Source organism: Perca fluviatilis, chromosome 16, assembly GCF_010015445.1.
Source record: "Perca fluviatilis chromosome 16, GENO_Pfluv_1.0, whole genome shotgun sequence".
Classification (NCBI taxonomy): Eukaryota; Metazoa; Chordata; class Actinopteri; order Perciformes; family Percidae; genus Perca; species Perca fluviatilis.
Window position 1 is genome coordinate 10,048,512 of NC_053127.1, and position 18,193 is coordinate 10,066,704.

The 18,193-nt window shown below is 40.2% G+C and overlaps 1 protein-coding gene across 5 annotated transcripts in view; it reads left to right on the top strand.

The window, feature by feature from the left end:
- Window positions 1-18,193, top strand: part of cadm1a (cell adhesion molecule 1a) — a 414,371-nt gene that overhangs the window by 386,590 nt on the left and 9,588 nt on the right. The gene's annotated exons all lie outside the window — the stretch shown is intronic.

The window sequence follows — 18,193 nt, forward strand, 5'->3', positions numbered from 1 at the left end:
TTCCTTACCAAATTCACTTCTGAGACTTTTTTATGCGAGAAATCAGCTATATAAAGCTCAAATATGGGCCGTTTTACGAAAATGGATGGCTAATTGCAAATTTGGTAAAACTGTGTGTCGGAGTTCAGCTGCCTGTGTTGCTGCCTCGCCGCCCGGCCTGCCTTCCTCCACAGACCCCGGCCTGCTGTGAGCTCGATTGAGCTCCGGCACGGCTGCTGCAGCCCACAGCACCTCATACCCGCGCAAAGTCACCGTTTGGGCTAATGGACTACTACCAAACGCCGCTGCCCTGACAGAGCTCCAGGGCCTGCATCTCCTCTCTTCCTGCTAGCTAAATGGCCCGTGTGTGAGAGCGCGGTCAGCGAGCTTGTTACACCAGCAATCTCTTACCACATGTTACACACATGTCACTCCACTTAGCTATACAACATATACCTAAATGTCTTATAAAGCTAACAACGGTGTCCAATTTCAAGTTAATGAATATGTGTGAACTGTAAGGGTTTCGTTAGCTGCGACTGTCCCTTCAATCCTAGCTGTATGTATCTACAAATCACGGATAGTTAGCTTCATTTTCAGCGTAATTCGAGTATATTTACAGTTTGAATTTTTCGTCACGCTACTTATACAACATCTAACTAAATGTTTTATTAAGCTAACAACGGTGTCCGATTTCAAGTTAATGAATATTTGTGAGCTGTAAGGGTTTCGTTAGCTGCGACTGTCCCTTCAATCCTATGTGTACAGATTGCGGCTAGTTAGCTTCATTTTTGGTCGTAATTCGAGTATATTTACAATTTGAATTTCGTCACGCCACTTATACAACATCTAACTAAATGTTTTATAAAGCTAACAGCGGTGTCCGATTTCAAGTTAATGAATATTTGTGAGCTGTAAGGGTTTCGTTAGCTGCGACTGTCCCTTCAATCCTATGTGTACAGATTGCGGCTAGTTAGCTTCATTTTTGGTCGTAATTCGAGTATATTTAAAGTTTGAATTTCGTCACGCCACTTATACAACATCTAACTAAATGTCTTATAAAGCTAACAACGGTGTCCGATTTCAAGTTAATGAATTTTTGTGAATTCCAGAGGAATTCTAAGAGGAGGCTAGCTAGCTCTCATTGATAGAGCTCCATCCAGCCGCAGGCTCTATCAATGAGACTCACGGACAAGCGGCGTTTATTTCCCCAATCGTTTGTTTAAATAACTCAACACATTATAATTACACACATTAAAAGAGTAACTGGAACCTGTGGTAAGAGAATGCTGGCGTAACAAGCTTGCTGACCGCGCTTTCACTCACATACACCGGGCATTTAGCTAGCAGGAAGAAGGGAGTTGCAGGCCCTGGAGCTCTGTCAGAGCAGCGGCGTTTCGTAGTCCATTAGCCCAAGACGGTGACTTTGTGCGGGTATGGAGTGCCGTGGGCTGCCAGCCTAACGGAGCTCAATCGAGCTCACAGCAGGCCGGGGTCTGTGGAGGAAGGCAGGCCAGGCAGCGAGGCAGCAACACAGGCAGCACCGGCCTCTGAAGTCCGACACACAGTCAGACAAAATTTGCAATTAGACATCAATTTTCGTAAAACGGCCCATATTTGACCTCTACATAGTTGATTTCTCGCATAAAAAAGTGACAGAAGTGAATTTTATGGTAAAATAGCATATGAACAATGTATACAATTTCTGAGATCTGCACGACCTAGATTCAGAAGACTAACTGATCTAAGGTCAGTTGTGTACCCTATGCAAATGTTGGGGCGTGACAAACACAGACTAGAGCCAAATGAGGAGGAGCCGCAATAGTTGACGTCAACTATGGGGCTCGTTGAGATTCGCCCGTTTTCAGAGGCAGTTTCAAATAGTGAGATTTGCAGAGAAAAGAGGTGTCAATGGGATTTAGAGGTTCTATGTATGTCCTAGTTACCCACTAAACTGTCATTATTCAACTATGACAAGGTAAAATCAGTTTTGCTTTCTATCACCCCTTTAAGTCTGTGGTGTGTTATTAATGTGTGGGATCCACATCTGTATTGTGTATGTACATGCATGGTTTCTATGCTGAGTATGGAAACATTTGGGAAAGACGTGTTTAAAAATTTGGCCAACACTTCAAATGCTGTCCTTATGACTTGAAGAATGAGTCCTTGCAGACCTCCGAGACAGCAGGTGATCTTGGGTCGACTGACTTTCAAAGGGACAGATGGCATTGCCAACATCACGCACTGCCTGACAATCTGGTAGGTTAAAGGGACACAGTGGCAGGTTTTTGACAGCATTTCTTTGATGATTGTGTGCATACAAAATCATTTTTTTGGTTTGGTGATGATGATATGTTTATGGCCTTGGTTGAACCTGGAACCTGATGATCCTGATTTTATAGAATTAGCGTGAAAGAAAGCCCTTTTTCTCACATAACGTTGGAATCAGAAGAACCTATCCAGTGATAAAGTAGCAGATTCTCCGATGTCAGTCGAGGATAAATGTACAAAAATCTGCTTAGAATTCAAATAAAAAGATGCTCCTGAAAATGTCAGAGCTCGCCCTGTAGTCATTAAATTTTTTCATTACAGATATTTTCTTCAGTATCGGAAGTAGTTAGTTAAAGAGCAAACAGGAACTGCTGGGAGCGGCAGCTAATTCCACCTAACTCTCACTGGTGCAAATTCACCAACATGTAAAGAAGTATAAAATCGGACTCAGGTGTGACTGAGTCTATATGGTAATTATGGCATTCCTGTTAACATTACACAACGCATGATAGAAACTAATAAATCAGTGATAAAACCTAGGAAAATTAGCTTTTCATTTCGTTATCTTGTTTTCTGCACTTTATGTTTGAGATTAGCACTAATCTATCCATTTTATTTAGATATGTGTTCTGTGTTGAAAACCTGCAGAGAAAAAAACCTATCCAATATACTGTTGCATGTAATGTTTTATTTTCATAAAGGTGTCCTCAAACATGTTCAGTACCAGTAAACATGACAAGCTATTATGAAATCATGACATGTCATGCTAAGACTATGTCATAAGCCTGTGAATAAGAGAAGGAAAACAGCACATACAGATGAGAGTTGAAAGAGTTAAAGGATTTTTGTTCACACTTTGCAGCATTGGCACAAAAGCTGTATTTCCCAGGTCCACGCTGGTCAACAAATACGTGGAATGTCTGAAAGGTGTCTTTCTGAAATGGAAACAGAATTTTATGAATTGTCTTTGGAGGGCAGAGATGGGGTGGGTAGGTCCCCTTAGAAAAAATTATAAAATGGAGTTTTGAAATTGTTTTGCGCATTGAATGCATCATGATGAGGAAGTGGAAACCAGTTTCAGCCCTTTAGAAAAGAAAAGGTTTGCGTAAAAGTGCTTTTTAATTATGAGAAGTCCATTATAGAATTCTACATCAGTGCCAATATGGGATCTCTTTATTTAAGATATGTGTGCACACAGAAAATAGATGTGATTGTATTTTGAGGCTGGCACTCAGTGGCTTGAACCTGTCTGTGGGGTTCTCTTCATATGAGGCACATATGCTGCATTAATTAGTTTCAGACTCACAGCCGAGTATGGCAGGTGACAAACCTCTTCCTCCTCTCATAACTCACCTCCTGCTGAAAGTTAAGTGAACCTCGAACGTTCCGTCTGGCTTTCACATGATGAAATAGGCAAGGAAGTGTTGAAATAGACAGGGAAGTGTAATCAGTAGTGATTTTTCTCCTCACCTGTGACATCTGAGATCTGATGTGTTTAATCAGCCTGTGTTAAAAAGTTTGAGCAGGTTAACAACAGACACACCTTTTTATGTGCCTTGTTGAGTTGTGGAGTTGTACTTTTGGAGTACAAAGTTGCACCACTGGCAGCTGACCCATCATAACCCTTGTACAGTAGTCATATATTGAGCAGATAGAAGTGCCAGGCTAAACCCCAAGTCCATCCTCCATATCCTCCATCCAAACTTCATGCTACGTGGTTGTTTTTTTTTACTGCAGAAATTGACAAATGAAAATATTTCACTGTTATTATGTCTGTGGGCGGCTGTGGCTCAGGTGGTAGAGCGGTCATCTACCAATTGGAAGGTCAGTGGTTCTATCCCTGGCCCTGCAGTCCCATGTGGAAGTGTCCTTGGGCGAGACACTGAATGGGAATGTTTATCTGATGAGCAGGTTGCACCTTGTACCTTGTACGGTAGCCTTGGCCACAGTGGATGAATGGGGTATGGTTTCTGTACTATGTTAAAGCCCTTTGAGTAGACGTTAAGACTAGAAAAGCGCTATATAAATGCAGTCCATATACATTTACTCTTTCAAATGTACATGAATTATTATACTTTTTTTGGTTAGATGACCTAATATTACTTTAATAGCGCTGTGTAATTCTGTACAATTTTCTAATGTCCATTAGGCAACCAGATGCACACAAATTAGTGAAACAATTTCCCATGAATCCAGACTTCCTCAATCATCCCCATCTGTCAGCCAGCTCTGCTACCTGCTGAAATGGTAACACCTGCAGTCTCTCACCAACTGCTGTTACATTGTCTCTCACGAGCCCTTTATAAACCTCGCTAACAATGTAGCATATTACCAACAGTAATTCTATATAAAATAGCAATAAACACCCGTGTTATTGCTGACAACAAATCATATGATGTTTACGTAATGTGTTAGTAATCTGCCCTTGAGGAAACGTCATGAGGATACATCATCTCAGGACCATGATTGTCTGTACAAAATTGCCTGGCCATCCAGCCAATAGAAATATTTTCGTGTGGGCCAACGTGGTAAACCCACAGACTGCCCAATTATTGTCTGCACATTCTACAGTATATGCCTCAATTAGCCCACAATGTTTTGTCTTGGGTTAATAGACATAGCCATTTAATGGTTAAACATTTCTCAGATACCATGTATTTTGTAAATATTCATATTGATTTATATGATAATAACTTTTTTATCATGAATTGGATGATACTCTAAGCACGAGGCAGGCATAATTTCTCACAAGTTTTAGTGACAAAATAGGATCCCAAGGCACGTGACCTGCATGTTCCTTGTTTTATAAAGCTCTTATTAGGTTCAGTGTTGCAATGACAGCAACTAAGTTTTGCAACTTTCATCCGAGACAGTTGTAGTGTTTTTGTCTGCTCAGCTGGGCCGGTGTTGGCATGGACGACAACAGGGCAGAGAAAAGAAAACTCAATTATGACTAGAGTTTGTGAGGACACAATTTTATTCAGTAGGATGGGATATGGGTTACATCTTCCGCAAAAAATAATAATCACATCTGAGAGGAAATTTAAATGGATTATCAATCGCCAGTGCAAAAGTAGCCCCTTTCTTCTCTCTTTTCCTCTCAGCAGATGTTTGCCCTTCGAGGCTTTGGTCACTCTCTCTCGTGTCATTTAATCAGTCTGGGCAGAAAGGCCTGGAATAAATGTTTTCCCAATTTGATGAAGCTCCAACCAGGGATTTGTCATTGCAATGATATTCATTTTAAAAGTCTATCAATAAACAATACCCTCAGTAATCCCTGTAGATAGGACAACCCCAGTTGTGGGGCTCATCCATTGTCACTGGCTTCACTCACTTTTAGCTGCTCTGATACAACTTCTGGCTATAATGTGAGCTGTATATGTGAAATACAGCAGATTTTCTTTCTCGTTTTTTCCTGACTCCATCCATGCATGTAAGCTGGTCTGAGTTTCCTTTGAGGTGAGGCTTGGATTAGAAGCCGACACCGTGCACTCAGCCCTGTTCAAGGATTTTATTATCAGTGCTGGTTTTTGTCAGCGTTACTACACCTGGCGGAGATTGTGCCGCAACACTGCTCCTCAAAGACGGAAAAATAGCATGACAATGCAGGCATACAGGGACCATGATAACAAAGAAAATATTCCGCTAGGCCTGCATCTTTACATAATGACCAGTTCCATTTTCTTTCCTCTCAGCTCTGCAGCATTTACTGTATGTGAGCAGCCACAATTTTTGCAACAAAGGTCAAACCTCACAGAGTCCTTTGATGCACTTTGGAATGACCATGCTGTGCTGGCTCAGCAAAAATTAAGATATATATATATATATATATATATATATATATATATATATATATATATATATATATATATATATATATATATATATATATATATTAAACTAGTCCTTTTGAGACTTCCTGACATTATTAACATACATCCTTGTTTTCTCTGCTGGTAGCCTATCTTTATGCACAGTATGTGTGAGAGCATGCAGAGGAGTTATGTAGAGTCTAGCACTAACTAGAAAGTGGTGTAGCAAAAAAAAAAAGAAAGTGGCACAGTATAATTCATCTGCTTGTTGAAACCGTATGCCGTGTTTTTACTGCATGATACGGCGCTGTTCTGCTCAACTCGCTCAAGTCATTTTCTCTTTTTGTCTTCCACTCCAGATAGTACCCACTCAGTGTAGGCGTGATTATCAGCCGATCGCCATAGCTATCTCGAGTGAAACAGCCGTGACGTCATCTTCAACGCGAAACTCGCCAGATCCCTTTGTCAACAACCAAACAGACGATTGTCTCCACTTTGGGAGTGAAAAAAAAATGTGCGGTCGCTATTGACGGTAGCTTGGCTATTTCAAAATTGTGGGTTTGTGCAGGATGTCCCCTGTTGCACTCGTGATTATACTCTCTAACCAATCATTGGTCTGCAGTGTTTTAACTCCACGTTCTAGTATTAGCTCAGCTCAGTTGGAACCTAGACCAACACACTGCCCAGCTTTTGCTCCTGGGAAATAAAAAAAAAGGGAGTCGAGCTGGACCATTCAGTGGAAAAGCGACATTGGAGACGTGTAAGGCAGTGGCAATAATTGGTGATGGCGAGGTCTGGTATGGTACATTCCTCCATTTTGGACTCATTTTTATTACAGGTCAGCCTCGTCAAGATAATTTGCAATTGGTCAACCTACAAGTCTGCACAATGAAGTTCCCCAAAGTTGAACTCTACGCAACTTTACTTTGACCTTGCAGTCTTGGGTTTGAATATTTTACACTGTGTAAACATCATATAGCTGCAATGAAAACCTGGAACAAGCTGATACACAATACCAGCCTGTTCAGAGTGCAATGTCTTGAAAACTATTAGATGGATTGTCATTAAATGTGGTACAAACATTCATGTCCCCGTCAGGATCAATTGTAATAGATTAGGTGATCACTTAGCTTTTCCTCTAGCACCACCATCAGGTCAAAATTTCAAGTTGTTGACTTTGGTTTGGGACCAAATACCTGCAAAACTAATGACATTCCCGTCAACCTCAGTAAACACTGTGAGCGTGTTAGCATGCTGATTTTAGTATTAACCTCAAAGCACCATTTACGCCTATAGTATAAGTAGAACTGCCAACGCTGCTGTTGACTCTTTAGTCTTGTTCCAACCTTAAAATAACTCAAGAGGAAATTAAGAAGAAAACCAACCTGGTTAAGGCATTAACAAAGTTGTTTGACTTGATAAACATAACCAGACCCTAACCATAGGGGTGACCGAAAAAAGCTTGTATGAATCATATGGGTTGTTTTGATGTGCAAAACAGACGCTTGCTAAAGACACTGGCATGGTGTTTCCTGAATGCTGCAAAGTAGTGAAACATATAAGTTAAGGAAAAACTCAGAAGCAGCTCAACTCATTTCACATAAGTGAAGAAGGTTTGGGAGACTTATGACTTTGGCATTTAATACTCAATTGAGGAGACAATTAAGCAGGCAGTACAGTTTAACCACCATGTGTTATTTTGTAGTGCCGTCCCAACTCTCTGAAGTTCCTGTCTTCCTGAACGTGTATTTAAACTCATGCTGGAGGCATTACATTTAGCTGAACCTTTGAGGTAAACAAAGATATGGCGCCTAAACACAGATGCTAAAGCCTAGTTCAGCCTATGGGAAGTATGCTAAAGTGTGGCTGGCCCTCCGACCTACAAAAGGAGACGTTCCCTTATCATACAGCTGCCTAGGTGCCCTGAATCTGTAGAGTGACAAACATAATTATACATGAACAGGTTTAGAGACTGGCCGAATATTATCGTACCCTGACCTGTGACCTATGACCTGATGTTGTCTAAGCTTTCTCTTTAATCTCATCATACCACAACGGTGTTTCCAGAAATTCCACCACATATAAGTCTACAGTGAAAAAACTATGAAAAATAGAGTGAAGCCGGAATGTTGATTTTGGAAAATAGGTAGAATCAGTGAGGAAAGATATAAAAGGTGCGTGTAAACAGATCATCTCTGTGTACAACCTTGACCAGAGAATGTCCTGCAGTCTGTTTACTGCATGTATGCAAATGTAGCCATTGTCTCAGACTCTTTTTTTCCAGGATTAGCCCCTCATTTCCTTGGCACAGTTCCTTCACCCAGGGATGTCTCTGCTGTGTACACAGATCTACACAAAGCCCCCGATGTCATTTCACTGATACTATTCTGTCTCACAACACGAGGAGACACAGACTCCTCTGTTGTTATTATCACTATACCAAGAGCATGGGAGGCACAGGGCTTGACTTAGGGAGTCAATTTAATCGACGCCTTACACTTTCACCTTGACGAGATTTTTCTCTTCGTAACACTTAAACACAGTTTTACGTTTCGATGATGAGTTACGTAAAGGAATACATCACTCTGTTCAAGTCAAAAGATTACATTTTCCAACGCAAGGGAATCCTCAGATGTCTGGGGTCAGGCTTAGAAAAATCATTCAACGTGAACACACGCAAATCAGGCTTCTGACCACCTTCCACATCCACAAGCATAAATCCTGGGGAGTTTTTCAGCCGTTTGAAATGGCAGAGGCTGGAGACAGCTCAGTGACAGCGGGATGGAAGGAGAGTGTTGGTGTGTGTGTGTGGGGGTTGAAGGGGTTTGATAATCACACATGAGAGAAGAAAGGGCAGTCTGGTGGATGGAGAGAAGATCCTTCTCATTTTTTCTCCAAACACTGTCCCCATTAACAGGACTGATGTGCATCTCTGCAACAAGCTGCAAACTCATTTGGCCTAGGGAGCCATAGAGAGTCCTCAATGTGTTCGGATAAGTGACTCCTGAGACCACTAAAAGCCATTATTAGAAGGTGTTTATTGAGCTAGCCGTGGCCTAGATACAGCTTAATATCCTGAGAACCGTTATAGCCCATAATTATATTACATTTTGGATGAAAACCGACTGTGATTAGATAAATGATGAATAGCTCCATCAGAAGAAGAGAAGAAAAAAAAAGATAAGGTGCAAGGTTTCTTAGGAGATAATGCACTATTGGCTTATTTCTACAAGGAGTTGGAACATTTGCTTTCCTTCTCATGACTGCATTGCTTGGCACCGAAACATAGACTCCATTACATATACACAAAAATATATGTTACATGAGGATTAACAGAAACAAAAAAGAAATACCAGCTTCTTTTGTATGACCTTATCCTACACAGCTGTCTGCCAGCTGTAAATTAGACATTATTCAATCTCTTTTCCAACATTGCATTGCAGTTTCTTTTTCAACTATGTTTGAGCTTTCTATTTTAAAAGCAGGCCCAGGGGTTTGTGCCAGAAAGTGAAAGTTGAAGTTGAAAACTGGTGATGATGTCTTATTTTCAGTAGACAATGCTGTAGTATAACTGCTAATTATAACTAACGTTTTGCTGCAAAAAATAATGAAAAAGGATGTGAATTCTAAGAAAATGAAGTGTCACCGTCCTCTTTGCTTTGTCTAATTGAATTACAGCAAAATGATGTTACAGCCCCCCTCCCAATCCCTGCATAAGTGTAGAAAAGATCATTTGAAAAGGAAGTCCATGCTGCTGTCTGTCGTGTTACATCTGACCTTGTGGTTTATTTTAATGCCTCTCTTCACTCCCTTCACTCACTTACTAGGACCCACCTCTAATTTTACACATAAAGTAGCATATGCTTCTTATCTTGGAGTGGGCTATGATATAGAGATGGTGTCGTTTGCATAATGGGAAATGTAGGTTCCATATTTTTTGGTGCTTGATATCCTAAAAGTTAGGATATTTCGGCCTATGCTGCATCCATTTTGACTTTTCTTATTTTATACACCTGTCACTTAAGAGCCCTCCAAATTTTTTAAAGTGCAATTCTGAAAGTAGTAGAGTATTCTTTTAATATCACACGTTGAGTTCCTCAAGCGGAGTGTTTTTTTTTTTTTCAGTCACCGTAACATATATCAAAAGTAATGAGACCTTTAAATCACAGACAACACTTTTCAGAGTCAGCGATCACTGAGGCTGGTAAGCCATAAATGTCTCAAATCACTGTTGAAGTCAATATTGTATGACATTGATTTCATTCATTTTAATTTTCAACTTTATTTTGACCCTCTAGCTACCTCTTTTTGTTATGGCACTGCTGTCTTTTTAACGTGAAACCCTTTTGGACCTTTTCAAAAATACTCAATAAATCTTAGGCCAAGTCACTCTGTATGTACGCAGTGTAGTGTGCTGCCCGAGAGGCAAAGGATTTAACTGACATTTTTAAATAGGTTCAATGAATAGGTTCATTGGGACTTTAATTACATTCACTTTTTAACCGAGAGTGTTGTGGGCAATGGAAGTGAATCTTGACAAGCCAATGTGCTCTTATGACATCCCACCCATATAGTGCTGCTGCATTCCTGATTGCCCTTCTATCTGCAGGCAGGATGGGCACGCCAGTGAAATTCTAATGCTTAATTAGCAGATTAGAAGATCCAATTAGGAGATCTCCTCTCTCTCTCAAATCAAGCCTCTGTCAACATGTCCTATGAAAATGAGACACTCCACGTTCCCACTTAAGGTGGGCGTTTCTCCCCCTGCTAAAATGACTACTCTTGATTGACTGACTGTTGCATCCTTTGTTTAGCCCTGTGGATAACTAATTTGAAGCCCATTCGTGATTAATCATTTATATTTCAGGCACATTTCAATGGGAGACTGTGCTGTGTGTCAGAGTTAAAATGAGTCCAGACTGAAATGGACGCTACACGAAAACGTAGAGCTTGTGTTGTGTTTAAAAAAACAAAACATTTACATAAAATGTAGGCATGTGGTTATGATTATGTGTATATGACTGTTCAAGAAAACACTTTCAGTCTTCCAGTTTTATTTGGAAAGGCCAAATGTTACATAGTTTTGGCGCCCACTAGACTTGTACTTGTTGAAGTTGTACAACCAAGTAACAAGACCACACTCCCATGACATTTTTTGTAAACATCAATGGTACCCAGAAGACAAATCCTTTTTTTTTTCCTATCCAAAGTTTTGACTCCCTGAGTTGTTGTTCCTGTATATACATTATAAAGTTTAAAACAGCTGATATTATATTCATACACCCAATAATTATAACATCCCTACACCCCTAGTTTATTGTCTATAGCATCATCATAAAATCCCTCTCTTCGCAGCCTCCAACAGAACAACTTCTACAAAACTAGCTGTTTGTGCTTTAAAGCTGCATTAATTAGTGTTTGGCCACTAGGGGGCAGAAGAACTCAAAAAAAAAGCTCACTGACCAACGTTATATCATACAAAAATGTATGCACACCAAAACGTAAGATCGTACGAAACTAGGAGACCGCCGGCTGGTCACGTGACGTCGGCTACAGTGGCTGGCTACGAGCTCCATGAAGCCGAGCGGCAGTTGATGCCAACAGACCTCCGGCACAGCTCGGTCATATCAGCGGCAGTTAGTAGATGTGTTTAGCCGCTACAGAGCTCTGCGACGCCGGCTACTGTGCTCCGCGTGGTGCTCCATCGTATCAGCGGTAGTTGGTTGTTCAGTTAACCCAAGAATAGGTGACTTTGAGCTGGGTACGGAGCACCGCGAGCTGTTTGTAGCTTCGGCGGACATTACGGTTAAGTTTAGGCCACAAAATATAAGAGTTATGCGGCTAGTTAAGTTAGGAAAAATATTGTGTTTTGGATTAAAACACTCCCAAGGAACACACGTTTCTTGGGTGAAGGTCTTTTGTTTTTCCCGGGAAGCAAACTCCCTGGCTTGAAAGTCCTGTGATTTAACACCCCACGCAGTGTTGATACGGAAACAAACTATGTGTCGATGTGCTGTAGAACCAAACCAATAAGCTAAAATATGCTAAAGAGAGCTGCAGTTTGGTGGTAAGTGTCTGTTGATTTGACACTGCGATAAAAAGAAGGTTGAGGAACAGCTGTCAAACTTTACTGAAAATTCTCTTTTGAGTCATGATCACAAAATGAATGGCCACATGGCTCTTTCAAATAGGTTAGTTATATATACAGCACCAACCATTTTGGGATATTGATTGTGAATTCATTCTCCACACATGCGTGAAAGCACTTACTTTAAAGCTATACTACAGTTTCTGTCGCCCCCATGAGGAATTCTAAGTAATGACAACAAAACTGTTTGGCGCGTCCACATGATACAAGCCTTCAGTGATCGTACACGCGCCCCCACCCCTCCTCCACACAGTTGCTTGTAGCCAAGGAGGACACAGAGGATTAAAAAACCATGATGGACTCTTCAGAAGAGGTAATTATCTTCACTCGAGCTTCTGCGCAGGAAAGTCGCTGGACGCCACAATCTTCTCAACACAGCCATACTGAGAAATACAGAGAGAGTTGTGTGGAGCTGATAGTCTTAATTGGCTGTGTAGCAACTCATTTGGCAATGGCTTGAATGTATCGGATGTTGATTAATATCAAAAAGTTACGCACTAAAGCTTTAAGTCTTGTTAAAAAATGTGTAATTAATATCAAGATTTGGAGATTGTTACAGTTTTGCAATTTGTTGTGGACGTTAGGTGCTTCTTTTTTTTTTATGTGCGACAGAAGTGACTTTTAACAAAGCCAATAACTAGAAAAGCCTTGTATTTGCATTTCTTTGATTGCTAAAACAATGACCTGCGCAATTTGAAGTTTTACTCTCTATGTGAGACAATAACACAAATATACTATATTTCAGGAGACGACAGTAATTGCTCATAAGTGATACTCTCACTGATTTGACATGCAAATTGCTTTATATGGGATCAATGGGACTGAGTGCTTCCAGAAAGTGACAGCACATGCTCTGCAGCTGTCATCCAGACAGTTCTTCGGGCTTACAAACAGGCCTCTTTAAATATAGAACCCAGACAACCCTCTTTTATTTTTTTTGTTTGATTATGACAGAAATTGTTGGCTTCGTCATTCCAGCAAGAACTCTTTATATTGCTGCAGAATAACTGACCTGCAAAGGTCAAGATCCAGCAAATAAGTTGCGCTCACTTTGATTTTGGTAATGAGACGTAAGATGTGTTTGTAATGATTGAATCATACATTTATTTTTTCATAAATTTTTTTAAATCAAATCCTCCTTTAAAAATCAAACCTGGAATGCTGTGTGGACTAGCCAGACCCTCCTCTGCAGCGCTGTGTAGGAAGGTCTGGCAAAGCAAGATTACATTCAGGTCAATATGCCCATCTGTTGTTGCGAGACTACGCAATCAGTAATAAAAACAAAATTGTACTGAAGATAACAGCATGAACACACTACATGAACATCAAATTATACGTCCGTCAGTCATAACAATGCATATGAATTTTTTTATTTATAGGTAGAGCACAGGAGGTGTTTTGCAGGTTTCTGACATGTAGATTATTAATACATTGTTCTCTTAGTTGGGTTCAAAGTGCTGCAAAATGAGATGACAGAAACATACATATTAACAAACTGTCAGCTCTAATAAAGACGAGAAGAGAACTGCTGGATTCATTAACACCCACATTTCAGATTCCACCTCTGGCGACAAATACATTTCTACTTGGCTTAGATATTCAGGGTTTATTTCTTAAATTATATTTAAATTCCACCCAGTAAATGAACAAAGAGTAAACCAGTTAATACAGGAAAAAAATGTAATTGGATTAAATAAAAAATAAAAAATTACAAATAGTACCTGACAGTCAAGCTGAAGGATCATTATTACAACTCCGGTCTTATTTTCTTAGTTATGGAGATCATTTTCAGTAAAAGCTGACCAAGTAAATCATTCTCAGATTCTCAGAGCACTTAAATACAATGGGCCTTATTCACCAAACGTTCTAAGGAACAAATGTGTTCTTAAACCCCACTTATACAGTTTCTGGCATTCATCAATGTTTTCTTATTTGGGATTCGTTTTTAGGTAAGAACAGAATCTATGCACACTCAAGAGCACTTTTACGCACAATTTAGAGCTGACATGTTTGCGCAAAACAAGTGGCTATACCGTTTTCGTCCGTTCTAATTTAAAATTGAACATTTCTCTCCCTTTTGTAACTAATTATTTTCATTATTTTACACATAATTATACGTTTGTTTGTTTTAATAAATACACACTACTGCTCATTTGTAAAGCACTTTGAATTGCTATTGTGTATGAATTGTGCTAGGCCTATATAAATAAACTTGCCTTGCTTTGCCTTCAATTCACATCGATTATGTTAACGGAGAACTTCCATCCAATAAAAAGTGATTGATCACGCTATTTATACGCCAAGAGTATCTTCTATGTTTTTAAGTATTTTTTTTTTTGCCTCAGATTTCAGATCAAACCATTTATTTTCTACTTCATCGGTTCTGCGCCCTTCTCCCTTTACCTATGCTAAATAGGAGCGACGGGCACGAGCTTTCAGTTTACGAAGACATTGGGATTCATCATTCTAAGAACACACCTGCAAACAAGTCTGCTGTTTAAGAGCACGTCATGAATCAGACATAGACTTTATTTAGGGACATTCTTAAGAACATATTTAAGAGAAAACTTAGGAAGATATTGGTGAATGAGGCCCCTTGCTTTTTTTTACTGGGTTACCCAAGTTGCGTTAAACTGTAATTATCCAGCCCACTGTGTGAGATAATTTGGTCTGACAGTCATAGATATAAAATGGTTTAATATCTATGCTGACCTGTCCTTTACTGGTCAGCAGGTAGCCATAAAATGATTCGTATTCATGGTCCCCACAAGATGATTCCTGTGAATTGTTTTGATCTTTTTGTTTCTCTCAACCCTCATATCTTTTTATCTTGAAAAACATGGCACCTTGCCAGGTATTTTGAAAATCAACCTCTTCAAACCCACAGAGCTTCATTTTAAATTCTAGTGGAGACCCCAAAGTTTCCAAAGATAACAAATGTCAGGCTGAACTTTGATTTTTTTTTTTAAAGTGATGCATATGACGTAGGCTACAATATTTATTTTTGATGGAATGGCTATAAATGAATGGGGAAGTGATTTTCATGCAGTTTGCTGTGGATATTTATGCTTCTTCAGAATAAGAAGATGTTTTGGTGACCCCAGAACCTTCCTTCTAGCACCACCAACAGGCCAGACTAGCCCCATTACTGGTAAGGCTCTAAGGCCAAACTTGTTTATGCAGATTAATCCACAAGGCAGAGGTTATTATGCAATGAAGCAACATACGATATGATGTAGACTTATGGACTCGTTGTGGAGACTTTGATGTTCTCTTTTCCCCTCCCTCTTAAATTAATTTAAACCAGAAACGTTTGATATAGACAACCAAGAATTATTTTCTACAACCTTCCAAGCCACCAGCTTGACCACACCGCACACACCAAACACACACACTCCCGCTTCCCCCAAAGTCCACATTAACATCGTAATAGGAAAGTGTGTTAAAGCACAGCTTTAGCAGCCTGACAAGAGCGAATTGGATGTCAGAGGGATTCCTGCTTAGTTTAATTGAATCTGCCCAGCACTAAAAAAGAAAATCTGAAGTCAAAATAACCTATTAGATCTATCGGGGAATGTTTTGTTGAGTTTGACAGGAGGCACTGCTCTCCCACCTCCCTCTTTCATTCCTGCAGGTTGGGTAACACAGGAGTGTAGATGTGGGCGGTAGCTGATGTTATCCGTGATGTTTCTCTTTCTGTTACTGTTGCTCGTTAATAAATTGTGGCCTGCTGCTTCTTTTTCCTGGAGCTAACTCAGCAAATCCCTTGAGTGTAGAACTAGGCTGGAGAAGCGTGTGGAGGGGTTTGAGTGAGTTACTAATGGATGGTGGAGGCTGATGGTTTCCTCTACGTGAACTGATTGCTAAAAACGGGCTGTTATTCAATGTCCTGACTTTACTTTTTCTGGCATTCTCCATTTTCTTGTCTTTACAAAAGGCATCAGCTAGGAAGTGAAGGTTAAGTGTATAGCGTAATGGTATCTTAATAAGCTCAAAGCACAAAATACATTAGTAATGAATACAACGTATTAGATACCAAAGTGCTATGTGAATAGCAAATTAATTCCAGGTCACATCTCAAAAGTACACTTAGCCACGTAAGTCATCCACCACCTCCACCCGTCCCTCTCACTTTACTACAGCACATGGTGGTGGCTAATGATGAAAAGATGTGCTCCTCCTTTGTGCCGTGAAGAGCCAATCACATCCACAAATGGATATTAACTTTGGGTTGTCATGGATCCTACACCTGATCAATAGCTCTTACATAGCATTACAGCCAAGAGCTTCAGGAGTGTGTTTTCCTGTCCCAGGTGGTTTATTTTTTTACTGCTTGATTAACATGATCAACAATTCTGTGAACGTTAAAATGTCTTCTAAAGATTTCTTCTAAGATGTTCTTTTTTTTCTAAACCTTAAACTGAAGTTTGATGCAAGAAACATGTCAAATAGATTGTTAGGGAGTCAATCCCAGCTGACATTGAGCGACGGGCAGGATCCACCCTAGGCAGGTCAGAAGTCAGTCACAGGGCTGACAACCATTCACACCTATTTGCAGTTTAGAGTCACCACTTAAGCTAACACGCATCTCTTTGGACTGTGGGAGGAAGCTGGAGAGCCCGGAGGGAACTCACGCAGGCACGGGGAAAACATGCAACTCCACACAGAAAGGCCACAGCCTAACCCTAACTACTGCACCACCCTGCTGCCCATTATATATACCTAAAACAGATTTTTAGATACAGAAATTAGGCTATTATTGGTAGTAGTAGGATTGTGAGAACATAATGTTATGAGTAATATTCAGAGTAATAGTAATGAGCTCTCCTTCCGAGTGCATCTGGAGGGCAGTACTGGGAGCTGACTGCGTAATAAGCTGCTGCCTTAGTAAATCAGGCGCTGAAGAGATTATGGCCGCAAACTCAATGAAAACCACAACGCACATTCATGTGACGCCATTCTCTTAGTAAATGGGTCCCTGAGTGATTTCTCACAGTCCAGCAGGAACATGGTAATCCTTATCCTCCTCAGTTTAATCAACTCCTGATTGCAATCCAAACTGTTATCTTCGTTGCAATTTAGTAGTGTGGTTATTAAAAATGTCAACCAGGTGGAAAAAAGGAGCCAAACTGCTCGTTACGTCTTGCTAGTTTGGAAACAAAGAATACCGAAAGAAGACACGTTGCAGTATAATACCTCTAGGTATTTTAAATCTGAAGCAATGAATGGAACACAAAATAATGGACATGGAAAGTCAACCTTCTAATAAAAACAACAGTCTATCCAGTGCAGACCACTAAACCACATATTTGGGCTAAGGCAAACAGATATGCCTTGAGATGGTTAAGTTTAAGTACAACGTGTAAAATTATTATGTGTATTAGGTGTGGATCAAATAGGTTTAGGGGGTTAGAATCCAGGATTTGGACATAATTATGTTCGGATCCATGTGAACATGTTTGTCCAGCAAAGATACTGTACTCTTTGTGAACATCCCTCAACCAACAACAATCTTGTTGGCATATTTTCACACTGTTCATGAGTAAAAGATAAATCACTATTCTAGTACAGTGAATGGGTTATGACCAAAGTAGTCTCGCATTGCCAGACCTTTCTCCACAGCGCTGTGGAGGAAGGTCTGGCTAGTCCATACAACATTCCAGGATTGAAGAAAAACATGCTCTGGTTTATTGGCATTTCTTTAAACCAATCACAATCATTTTGGGCAGCACTAAGCACCCGACGCAATAATGTTGCCTCTGCAAAATAGCCTCGGGAAGGAACTTTGATGAAAATAGCTTTAGAAAAAATTGCAAGAGAAAACTTTTGACAGATAGTCTAGCTAGCTGTCTGGATTTACCCTGCAGAGATCTGAGGAGCAGTTAACCATAGTCCTCATCAATCCACCGGAGTTTAAAATGCCAACACAAAGAAAGCGGAGGGTGAAGCACATCCGGATGAAAATGAGGGACATCCGGTGGAA